This window comes from Macadamia integrifolia, unplaced genomic scaffold (assembly GCF_013358625.1).
Source record: "Macadamia integrifolia cultivar HAES 741 unplaced genomic scaffold, SCU_Mint_v3 scaffold2731, whole genome shotgun sequence".
In the NCBI taxonomy this organism is placed as follows: domain Eukaryota; kingdom Viridiplantae; phylum Streptophyta; class Magnoliopsida; order Proteales; family Proteaceae; genus Macadamia; species Macadamia integrifolia.
This window is the reverse complement of record NW_024868921.1, coordinates 33,819-47,660: the sequence shown is the minus strand read 5'-3', so window position 1 is coordinate 47,660 and position 13,842 is coordinate 33,819.

Sequence of the window (13,842 nt, the reverse complement as noted above, 5' to 3'; positions counted from 1 at the left end):
AGAAGTTGATGGTTCACTTATGTTCCATCCTACTTTGTACAAGGATGGTTGTGGTGGAAGTGGAGGAGGTGGAGTGAGTGGCAATGAACATGAGGAATGAACATATCACAATAATCTTGTCTTTTTTTGTCTCTACAGATTTTGGTCTACATATTTTGGCATAACAAATTCTGTTTTTGGTTGTTTTATTTAGTTAAGTAACTATGGTCCATCCTAGATTATGTTCTGTGGGCGGCTTTATGCTTATGAGGATGTAGCTTTCCCATTTTGTTTTCCCCTTTCCCTCTTCCTTATTGTGGTTTCTGTTGGTGCTTGGGTTAGTGTTCATTTCTTAGCAAATTCGCCCTTTTGTTTTTTCACTCTTCTCAGTCTTTTGTCTTTCTAGTATATGATAAATTTTCTATTCATTCAAAAAGATGAGTTGCCACGAATATATATTTGTTTGACGTGTGAGGTTTGCCAATGACTTGGCTAAGGAATTAGCCATGGATGGGTTTCTAGGTCACATTACAAGTTCTTGTCTGTTATGCTATTTCAGTCAAATTTTCATAAATAAGTGTAAAAAATCATACCAAATAGCTATCGAAATGGATTTCATCCCCTGAAATAATTTTCTAATACCAAAACAAAAAAAGGCCTAAGACTCCAGTTGCATCTATTTCCAAGGCCTCAAAAAAGGAATAATATTTGTTTTGTACAAAAGTCATTAATTTCTGCCTAGAATATATGTTTTTCCTTTTAGGGGGTGCATTTAGGGACCATCATATAAATTGAGAAGCTCAAAAAACATATATAGATCATTCTTGAGATGTTTTAGCCTTCCCTCATCTCAACAGCAAAAAATAAAATAATTCTCTATATATACAACAGCCTCCCAGATGCACCTGCTACGGTACAACATGAAGGGGGGCATCAAAGGGTTAATAGCCTAACATGTATTGGGACCAAGAGCTAGAGAGATTTTTAGGAAGACATCTCCCTTTACAATTGCCCTTGCCTTGAAGATCTCCCAGACAGTTTTCACCGCATGGAACGCAAAAGGGAATGCAAAGCAAAGAAATGCAATTTTCATGCCAGTGACGCATATAAGATGAACAGTGTAGATAACCCATATTAGGAGAAGTCTCATCCTAGCCAAAAAATTACAGCAATGAAAAATCAGCTGTCATCATCCACAGCTCCAATGTAAGTAAGATCAGTTCTTCTTACTCTCATGGCCCCTTGTAAGTTTGATGCACCAGTTCTCGTAAGATTCTTTGATTCACAATCCTCAAAGTAGTTGTAGCAGATTCACATGATGCCTATGAACCACTAACTGTGGCTATCAAATTCCTCAAGGCATCTTGAAAAGCCCATGCAGCTATTACTAATCCAAAAGCTCCATCACCTAATCTATTTATTTTATTCATTAAATTATTCTTTGCATTCATGGTCCATCTTTTTAGGATATACTGGGAAGGAATCTCCTAGTGGTCTATCTTATGGAAGACTCTCAAGATGTGTTTGCATTATAAACTCAAACAATTTTTAGCTACAAGTTACAACACCCGTATCGATGTCATCCCAAACTTCACACTTATGCTCGTCAGGAATGTCAAAGGGACCGATTAAATACTTTTTCTTTTGACGTGTACTTCCTCTTCTGTGGCTGTCAATATTAGTGTTGCAAACCATTGTTTTTTAAAGATTTCAAAAATCTTTCTCGTATAAACTTTAGATACATGCATCTCCAAAGGATTATTACCAACTAACAATGGTGGTTTTCTGTTGAGATTGGAGAAATCACTACTAGTTTCCTTCTTTTTACGTCTTTGTACAACCTTTTCATATTTTCGTGCAAACTTGTGCAATGAGATTGATTGCTTAAAGTAATAATGTATCCCCTCATTGCGTTGTGTGGACGACATGCCGGCGAAGAAAGTATCTTTAAGATATAACGGTATCCAATGAATCTGTTGCTCATACAATTTCTTCAACCACTCATGTTCAATGAGATTATAAGTTATTAATAACTCTTGCCATCTTGTCTCAAATTCATTTTCTGTCTTACTCCCATACATACACTTTCCAAAATCCTTTTTAAATAATGGACTCGTCCTATACAAACGGCCTAGGTATTCCATAAAAATCCTTCTTAAATAACGGACTCATCCCATACAAATGGCCTAGGTGTTCCATAAAGTGTTTTTGCACATGCCATGAAAAGTGCCTATGCTTTGCACTTGGAAACACATGTGTAATGGCCCCTCAACAGTGATGAACATTGGTATGTAATAATTGCCACAGATGGTCGATTATCCATTGCTTTCAACCACGTAGAAAATACGAAATAAACGACTTAATCGTCTCATCTGCTATCAACCCACATCAAAACAAAGTAGTTTTACTATGATGATTTACTTCTATAAAAGGACCAAATGGGAAGTGATATTGATTCTTCTTATATATTGTATCAAATACCAGAACATCACCAAATTCATGATATGCAACTCTTGCCTGTCCATTAACCTAAAAGATACCTCGCACTATACCATCTTCTGTTTTAGCTATTTGGTAAAAGAATTCAGGATCACAAAGTTTCACGTGATGCAAGTATTCCAACAATTTTTGTAAGTCCACCCCAAGAAACTTTTGGTTTTTCCTTTTCATAAAGTTCTTAAATGCCAACTTTGGAAAACCCACCTTGGAGGCTCCACCTAACATAGTTTTCACAATCTCATAAATAGTTTTCGATCCTATACCACAATCATCTAGAGAGGTCGCAATCTGTACAACCAAGTCCAAGAGCCATTGATGTGATTGAAACTGATAAGTTTCAATGGGTGCCACGAGGCTATGGTTGTGACTTGAAATGAATTTATCAACAATCAAACCCCCTTCAATTGATTTTACCCGCAGACAAGCGGGATAAACAATTATACTATCAACTTGATGGTTGACTTTTTTTCCTTCTTGCCTTTTATCACTACAGTCCTTAAAACCTCCCCTACTATAAACATACATGCAAGATAAGACATCTCTCACTTCGTTCATTCCTTCTTTCCTTTTTCTTGACCTCTCCACTTTAGATTTTTTAACGCTAAATCCCATCTTTCGAGCATAATTGTTATAAAATTCATATGCATCATTTTCATTGGCAAAATACTTCCCAATGCATTGTTCCTCTGTACACTCTACAGGATTGTTAAAGTATTTTGTTGAATCATCAACAAGCAAACTTTCACCTCCATTAATATGTTCACTTGGTTCATACACAAAAACATCATCTTTTATAGCTTTATTGGTTCCCCCATTTTTATCATTAACTACCACACCACTACTATTTAATTCATTTTCAATAGTTTCTACATCCAATTGAATGACATCCTCCAAATCAGTGGGAATCTTCCCTAGAATACACATCCTTTACAAAACAAAATATACAATTAAATACAATATTACTTCATATCATTTGTCATATCAAATGTGTTTTAAGGGAAAAGTCACCTAACTCCCCATGTGGTATAATATTCTCTACTATAAGTCCATCAACAATAGTATCTGATATTTCATCATCATGTGCCATTTTGTCCCCTTAAAAATGTGCAAATATACAAGCATATTATAATTAAAAGCCACATAAAATGAATAAATGAATGCCTCCCAATTAAAGAAGTAACATCACATGTAGTCAATATCATATTCTACCAATTGTAGTCCACATGATTAGGAGAATCTAAATAGGTCTCACAATACTGTATAATATGTACGTGATAAAAATAGATGCAAGTAGGGACAAAAAATCGAGGTTCCTTGCTTTTCTATTTTTTCAAGATACGCCATATCTTTTTTTTTTTTTGATAAAAAGATACGTCATAATTATGGTCTTGCGAGTATATGTCTTAACATAATTCTGAAAGTGCTTTCTAAAGTGCCCATTAGGCACAACATTGTTATGCTTAAAACTTGTACTTAAAGTAAGGTTGGTTCATTGGATTAAAGTTAGACGCAGACCACATTGCACATGTGGTGCTGGCTGATTGTGGTTCGTAAATGGTAAACCTTATATCTTGACCTATGAGTTAACAAATTGATCAGTCATTTTGATTATATGAACAGAAACATCTATATAGTTTTTCTGTTCTAACAAAGAAGACTTTTGTCCAAAGGGTTAGGCACCGGTTAATGTTATCACAAAAAGATATATTACTAATTACCCCACCATTTTAGCTCCTCTGGATCTTTCTATATTAATACTTTAGCCTTATCTCTAGTTTCTATTCACATATGCACATAGAAAAACAGAGAGAGAGAGAGTGCTCTTCATGAGAATATCTTCGATACCAGAGAAGAAGTTAAGAGATTTTCCAAACCACTATCACTATGTGTAACCCAAACACCACTGGTAGTCCATCATCCCAACCATTGCCACCAAAACGGCTGTGATGGGAAACTTGCTGAACAAATTCAATCCAAACATGAGGAGCTCTTAGAAGGTAAAATAGAAACAAATAGGAAACACAAGCTAACAACAACAATAAAAATAAGGCCACTGCACATTCTCACTCATAATTCATATAGGAAGAGAGATCAATTCATGCAATATAAAGAAGGAACTGAGCTATGCAAATAGTACTGGTCAATATCCAAAACCAAGAAATACATGTCCCAATTCAGTTGAAAAGCTCTTATCACCATATCCTAAAATTGTGATAATAGAACAACTGCAATAGAAAGCATCAATAAGATCCAACTTCTCGACTTTGTGTTTCAAGATTGTCCCAACCAAGATTACCAACAAAAAAAGGATCAGTGTCACAACAAACTTGTATTTCACTCTATTATCTCCCTTTTCCCCTGTTCAACTTCAGTCTCATATTTTTGTTCTTTGATTAGATATCCAAACATCTACAATTTCACTTGTAAAGAGAAGAAAAATGATACTGTTTCTTCAAAAAATGCTCAGTTAATCTCCTGTACGAGAACCTAGGGATTGAAATATGTGCAACCAAATACCAAAATCTTCATCCATTCTTTTTTTTTTTTTTTTGGTAGAAAAATCTTCATCCATTCACCGAAAAGAGCAATGGCAAGAAGGAAAAATGTAGCAAAAAAAAATAAATAAATAAATAAAAGCAAATGTTTCATCCTCTTGCTTGTTTTGGGAATCTGATTGGCAAAAGTCAAAGGAGCGGGCCACTCTTCTACTTTGATTTTGGGCAGCGTTCTCATTAGGGTTTTGCTCTCTTGCCATCAAAAGAAGAATTAGCAGCTAAAGACAATCAGTTTGTGGCACAAACAACGTTTTGGTCATCCTTATGCTCTTCGTCTGCACTCTCGTTATTACCGTACAGCCAACAAGCACCAATAATCAAATAAAACAGACAACTGGGAATCTAGAGAATCCTTGAACACATTAAAACTCAAACTTGCAAAAAAATCAATTGGATTTCGAACTTAAAGACTAATAACTAGAGGTATAATGAGACTGAACTTGTCCCCACTATTCCAATCCCCTTTTTCCCCATGAAGATATGGTGGTGTTCTTTTGGGCTTGTATGTTCTAATATGTAAGACATCCTTAATGAACATGAACTAGAACATCACTGATCACAGTAATGAAAGTGAACACTTTTATCTTAATAGGACTATTAGTGGCTGATGTTATCCACCGTCATACCCCATTCAATCGGTAGTCGAGGCTAATTGTTTGGATCACCTAATTGTGAAATCAAATAGAGGATGGAACACCTAATTGTGGTTACAAATAATAAAATACAGAGAGAATGAGATCAAAGGTGCCTCTTCTCGGATTCCATAGAGAGAGAGGCTTCCTCCCTTTTATTAGATTTCATCGGCATGCCCTAGGCACATCGTCCCCCTTTTACAAGACTGTTTATCAATCAATGTTAGTTTCCTGGGTATTAGGTTTCAACACACCCTTCACCAGGGCAATTTTGTGGCCAACTATCTTGCTGGTTATGTGGCTTCCTCCCAGTCCCTGCTTTCCTGTTTCGATTCTCCCCCTCCCTCCTCTATTTCCCCTTTTTTGTTTACTGATGTAGCTAGAACTTTGTTCCCCTGTTAATAAAGCTTTTTAAATGAGAGAGAGAGAGAGAGAGAGAGAGAGAGAGAGAGATTACATCCATAGTTTTATCTGAGAAAAACTTATAGAGAAGAGAGAGACTTACGCGGCTGAACGGAGACGGTGAAGAAGAGAAAGGGGACACCGGAGTAGGGACTCAACTTAATGGCTTCAAAAGGAGAGTCGCCGAAGAAGAAGAGTAGAACAGAGATGGAGAAGACGTTGCAATCATGGTTGTAGCTTCAGATTTAGAGTTAGTGTAGCCGAACGGGATGATTCGTCGGCCAATGACAAGAGCTGCCGCAGCGAGGAATTGTAGGCGGAGGAAATGGGGTTTTGAGAGGAAAAGAGAGTTGTGATGTTTTGATTTCTTCAATCTCGATTCATGCGTATATACAAACAAGGTCTACGTAATTGTATTTCATACTATTATAGTACTATATATTATTTTCTTCCAAATCAACACATCATATTCATATGTTTTAGATCCTATGGTGCAAAAGAAAACCCTCAAAAGATTCCTATATGGGGTGATCGACCAAAAAACCCTAACCCAACAATTAATTTCTAAGATCTGAAACTATAAAGCAAAACATCCCTTTTGAAAATTAGGTTTTAACTAGGGGTGAAACAGGATCGAGTTTCTCAAAGCCCTAGCACAACCCTAGTTACCCAAAAATCAACCCAGGCCTAACCCAACTTTTCTAGGTTCATGCCTAGGCCCAACCCTACTGGGCTCATGTGAACCCAACTTAGGTCTAGTTGACCCGGATTGGGCCGGATTGGCCTTAATTGGCCCTGATTTTTGCCAAGGTCAGGCTAACCCTATTGACCCTGTTGTTGCCATTTGTGTCCTACAAAAAAAAAAAAAAATTAAAATTATGAAGTACAATAAAATAATAGATGTTGAGGACACTTGACCATGAGAATCAATGACCCAGATTTCATTATTCTGCATAAAAGGATAAGATGACAAGCTTAAATTATATTATATAAATTAGGACTAAAACCAAGGTCTGCCGGGTTAGGCCTAGGTGGATTATTCTACATAAAATGATAGGATGACAGGCTTAATTAAGTTATATTATATAAATCAAAGTTAAGATTAGGGCCTAGCCTGGGCTGGGCCTAGGTGGATTATTCTACATAAAAGGATAGGATGATAGGGTTAAGTTTTATTATATAAATCAAGGTAAAATGAGGGTTAGGTCGGACTGCGCTTAGGCCTCCACCTAGGCTCAGCACAACCCTAACCTAAGATTAGTATTTTTCATCCCTAACTTGCCCTCAGGGCCAAAAATCTTAGTACAAACCCTATTCGGGCTCATGGTGGGTTTGGGTCATCAGGGCCAAACTTAAACACCTAGTTTTAATACATACAATCACAAATAATTTTATAGGATTGGGATTAGAACTTGCATTCTTCAAACAACCACAAGATTTCTATTTAGATTTATGAGATTAAGGTTTTTTTTTTTTTTTTTGGGTGCTAACAATGGGTATCCAGGCCTTCAGCTTGACTAGTCCTATGGACCCATACTGATCAGGTCATGCCTGCAAGGTTGAATGAGAACCATTCAACTTTCACCGAAAGTAGTTAAGACCACTAAACACCCCCGTGTGAGTGACCCCAAGGAGGTAGGAGGAGTCGAACTCAGAATAACATGCTTCCTGAAGCAAAGGTCCCTTCAAGGGTTCCGTTTTCTTATTTCATTTAGTTAAGATATTATTCATAAGGGTAAAGGTTGGGCACACCACTAGCCTTTTAGAGCTACGGCTCAACCAATGGTGTGTTTCTCAAATTTGAAAATTCTATAAATCTTATCACAGTAAAACATTACTAAAAATCTAAGGAGCGGTAAAATAACATTTTGTTTTAATGTCCATATATTTAATTTTGTTTAAGATGATTTTAACAACATTTGTGCACTTCAAATTAAAATTGATAGAACATAACTCTATCAATACATTTGTGCACTTAAAAAAAAAAAAATGCATAAGGATAGTTTTTAAAGGTTGAAACTTGGATTTTTTTTTTTCACATAGTGCTCAAATAATTTAAACACTGAATTGAATATCAAAAACCTTTCTACGTTTAAAAAATTGGGATTCGGATTGTTCAATCTATAGATTTGGATCCATCATTCATAATTGATCCGGTCAATTCATGCCAAAAAATAAAAAAAAACCATAGAATTCATGAATTTGAGGAATGATTATAGGGTTCTTAGATTGATACTATCATATTCATAATCAATATGATTCCAATTCTATTTTTTATAGCCCTAGTGTTGATCTTAATTGAAATAGAATAAAAGATGGCTAATGCGAAAAGGTGCTCCAATTGGATTTTCGTTCCAAAGGTATTCACATTAAAATCAATCGAATAATTGAGAAACCCATAAACACACGGAAAAAAAAAAAGAAGTATGCCCATAGATACATATAACCTCATCATTTGGGATTTTTTTTTTTTTTACCATCCTACATCGATTTTGAAAGAAATTTGATGCAGGTTGATATGATCTTGCATTCTCACATCTTGTAAATCGATTTATAGGATAAACTTCTTCCAAGTTCATATCAACTTCCACCTCATCAAATTTAAGTACTTAATATTGAAAAAACTCATACTTACTAGCACCGTCTTGAGAGAGAGAGAGAGAGAGAGAGAGAGAGAGAGAGAGAGAGAGAGAGAGAGAGAGATTTTACAATTTGGTTTTTACAGTTGTTTGATTTCTATCTGTATTTATCTAACATATTTCTGTTTTTACAGTTGTTTGATTTTCATTTATTATAAATCAGAATAAATCACAAATCACAAATTGGTGAAAAACAATTTGTGATTTGTGGGCACAAATCATTTCCTATGATTTGTGCGCTACACCTTTAATTAACGTGTGCTATAACAATTCAAAATCAGGGATAATTTGAATCTAAAATCTCTCACCCAAGTATCACTGTACAATTTTTTTTGCTAGAAATTCGTGTATGTTAATTATAAAAGAAAAAATAAATAATGTACAGAAAAAGAGGGAGGGAAGGAACACCCACATCTCACATGGTCAAAAAGGGATTGCACGAGTTCCACCTTCGACATTGCCATCAGCAGAACAAGACAAACACACGTAACAACCACAAAAGACACTTAAGACTTGACAGGATAGCTAAGGTTGACTAACCCAACCCACTTTCGGCATTGCCATCAGTAGGAAGAGAAGACCAGCAAAAGCGCCCACAGAAAGAGGAAAAAATTATCAGACATAATCAAAATATTCTGAATCTTGGCCGACGAAGATGCGTCCATTTCCAACTCCATCCTGACCAGGGACAACCAAGACATCACCGGGGAAGAGACTTCTAGACGCGCGGCGGTTTTTTAAAGATAATCTGCTACCGAATTTACTTCCCAGAAGCAGTGAGAAATTTCTCACTCAATTGAGCTCAGATACTGGGAACCATTTAACCATCTTTGTCGAACAATCCACGGGACTTTCTTTTTAAGCAACAGGGTAACCACGACCACTGAGTCACATTTGATCCACAACTTTGGGATCTTAAGAGACTTGGCAAGCTTGATACCTGACATGACCGCCAAGAACTCAGCCTCAATATTTGTAAGAACCCCTAGGAAGAATCTGAAGTTTCCCACCACTTTAGCCTTATCATTTCGAAGCACTCCACTAGCCCCAGCCTTCCTTGGGTTTCCAAGGGAGCACCCATCTGTATTAATCTTCCACCAACCAGAAAGAGGCGGGCACCAAAAAATTTCATAAATCTGCCTAGGGCGGCACTTGATACTAGAGATACCCAATTTTCTATAGCAAAGTAAATCTCAGATGGAGATTGAAGAGCCATGATGAACATAAGATTGAGCGCTTATTTCACCTCTCACCAATTCAAAGCACCAGTCTTCTAATTTTTTTTCATTTTCATACCTTTTAGCATTTCTCTCCAACCAGATGAAGAAGGGAATTAATACGAACCCTTTTTGCCAGATAACATTGAAAGACACTTCTTTTGCCTTGGCCTTCCACCAATTTAGAGCTGCTTCCATCTCGACATGATTAGGCCATTGCATGTTAAAGCAGTTGCAAAATTTCAGCCACATTTTTGCAAAATCGCAAAAAAAGAAGATATGATTTTTAGAATCCACCTGCATATCACATAAATCACACTTAGAGGTCATTGCAATTCCACGAGCCTGCACAAGATCGTCTGTTGGAAGTCTATTTTTGAATATCCGCCAGCCAAAAGTCACTTGACGCGGCTGAAGTATCACTGTACAAAAGAAAGAACAAATTCGGCAAAAATTCTCCATTTTTTCGCAAATTTGGTGAAATCAATCCTTCTGTCTTCATTGGTGTCAAAGGCTGCAATCATTTTCTTGCAATCCCCCAACTCCAATCCTTCCACGAAGCCCAGGTCGCAGAGAACTCTTTGTAGCTCATCTGCATCTATGTACCCATCTTTGTTCTCATCGAACACCTCAAAAGCTTCCTTCAGCTCCTCAGAGGTAGGGTCCTTTTCCTCGAACAAGGTGCAAAAGCCCATCCAAACCCAGTTTCTCCTGAAGCTTCTCACCACCTGGGTCACAAGAGATGCCCAACTTCTCCATCACCATCTCTACTCCTCGGCATAAATCATCTACCTCTCATCAAAGCTTAATTGTTGTTCGAACGACCAGAATTTGGGATTTTCGTTTCAGGCTGAACATTCAAATCAGAATCAACTACACAGTCAGCTGAGATTGAAAAATAACTGAGAAAAACTGGAGAATTCTGAATGCCGAATTTTGAATTCTTTGAAAAATGGGGAACCCAACAAAACCAACAAAATAGAAAGAAAATATGGTGTTTAGACCGTATGCTGCAACATTCTTCATTGTAAGGTAATATTGGTTGCCGAGAAAAAAAGTGTGAAGAACAATGGAGAGGGAAGAGCTGAGACAAAAGGGGGTGAGAAGGCTAAAGACATGGCAGCAACTGTGATCAATGTGGGAAGATGGATACTACCCACCAAGTGTTTGACTGAATGTCAGAATGAAATGTTGTGACTTGGAATCCCATTGTGTGTGTTAAAGTTTCATATTTAGAGATTATATTCTATAAATAGGAATTATTAAACCAATTTCTAATTATACAATCTATTATCTAAAAAGTAACCAAACGATTATTATTTGTGATCCGTAATTTATTGTCATAAATGATTTCTAATAAATAGATAATAAATACAGATATAAATTATACCAAAGAGAGCCTTAAGTAAAGATTTCCCCTATTTACTCAAGTCTGCAAAAGTCTGCAAACCGACAACTTGATCAGCGAACATTAAAAATCAGATCCCTGCAATCAGAAGCATATGAGATATTGGGGGAGAGAGAGAGTCTTGGATAACTGAGAAAATGGGAGAGGTTTTAAGGGAGAAGGAAGTGAAATAAATAAAGAAGTGATTTGTAATATGGTGGTGGAAGAGATAGACACCAATTTCCTAGTTGATTGAATACGATGAGATTAGATTTAGAATGTGGTAAACGAGAACTGCCTACCTTACGTAATAAGCAACAACATATCTATCTTATGAGTATCTCCTCTCATAACCACTTTTGCTTGGTGCAACCATAGTTCGTTACACCAAGCGCCACTCCAAAAAATAAGACAAGGAACCAGGTGAATATTATATTTTTTTTCTTGGATTGGGTGTTGTGGAGCAGTTATTCTCTACAGTGAGTGCGGCGATGCGGTGAGCATCGGATGGCCGAGAGCATCTGGGCTCGCACTCCAAAGTCATCTCGATCATCCAATGCTCACCGCACCGTTGCACTCACTGCGAGGATGTTTTCATAGGGAGTAGTGGTAGCAAAGAGAATTTAAAGCAGGTATAGTATTGGCCGATACATATCCGTATCGCTGGTACCCAACATTGGTATAGATTTAGATATTGATATAGAATCAGATTGGGACAGATCAGTAGTATCTGTATCATATCAGTATCAATGGTTATTGATATGGGCACTAGTATTGATTCCGACCGTCTATATATATTTACATCTTATACACCAAGCCAATCAGAGACAAGAGGGAGTACATTTTGGTATGTATACAAAGGGAGACACAATCTTAATGAGAGAATGTCATCATTGTGAGAAGGAAATACACCCTAGCAATGTGTACTTCCTTTTCCCTAAATTAAGATGCATACAATATGAATTTGAACTTTTGTCACAAAATTCATAAAAAAAACAAACAATGCAAAAGTACGGAGTGATTAAGAAAAGGCGATTATAACAAACTACTAAGGAAAGACACTCATTACCATCTAAACATCCACAAAATACACCCATAGTTAGAACCTGAGCAAGCACCACATGTTTAGGCAATGATCCAACGCTTGAAGAGAGGCGCGGAGAACAAGCTGTCGACAGAGGTGTGGAGAAAAAAGCACCCAAAACCATAGGATCATCACCTGGACATGTGCTCACCCAGGTAGCTATGGACAAGACTTGAGCGATCACCACTCAAGAGCATGGATTTAGGAGATGGTATCGGTATTGGTACCGATCGATACCAATCCTGATCGGATCAAATCAGATCGATGGGTATCGATCAGTGTTACCCCTGCTTTTTTTAAAAAGTACTAAATTTTTACTATTTTACCCCTAAAATGATACAAATAATTGATCCGGATCAATCAAGGATCAGGGATCGATCTCAACTGATACCGATCCAATACAACTGATACTAGAATGACACTTGAAACCATGCTCAGGGGAGGAGCCGAATCCTTACATCTGAGGCTGTTGTAGCTTTTTCAATCAAGGTCCTCGCATTGGACATAGTGAATTTACACACTATCACAAGACAAGAAAGGTTAGATCTGTTGAAAAGAGCTATCCTACTTGCTTATTCAATATAGCAAGAAAGGAAGCAGGTATTGTTTCATAGAGCCAAATGGAATCCATATCATATCTTCCATTTATTCCATCTATGGAGGACTGAGACAGCTACAACTAGTAACAAATGGAGAATCATGCCACAAGGGAGACCTCCTTTTGTCTTAAAGACTTTATAGAACCTGAAGAATCAATCACACTTAAAATTAGAGGGAACACCCATTGAGGCTATACGAAATGCAAGCAACTAAAAATATTCAAATCAACAATTAACGTAACTTATATGATGGTACGCTTTAAGCAAAAGTCTTTTCATGAGATTTTTGGAGGATATATATACAGAATTCTTACTATATTACATGTTTGATTCATTACATCCAGCCTGAAGGAGATAACCCGACTCCTTTGGCTTTCATTTAGCAGCATCTCATGGCTTCATCAATCAAGCTCAACACCCAAAGATATGCTTGTTTGGAGAGATACTATTTCACTAATCGAGTCACAGATATCTAACATATTCATACCTAATGAGTTTCCACAAAGTGGTGGCGAAATACAGGCTCTGTTAAATCCAATCCAGTACAATATCCCACGAATTAGTGAATTCAGTACAATTCTGTGCAGAAGAATAAACTGCTAGTGAATTTTCATAAATTATCTTCCCTCACGACTCAAAAGAGTCTTGGCAACACTGCATCTCATGAAAGGGTATCAGCTTCACGAGGTGGCCATCTTATCTGATTGCCAGGAGGTGGTGAACTTGCTCAAGGCTGACAATTTCCATGGCAAAGTACAAATATTGCCCTCTATTCTTCTTCTGGGGCATCGTAGGTTTAAACAAACAGAGCTTAATACAGCCTTCAGCAATGACCCACTAGTGGTAGAA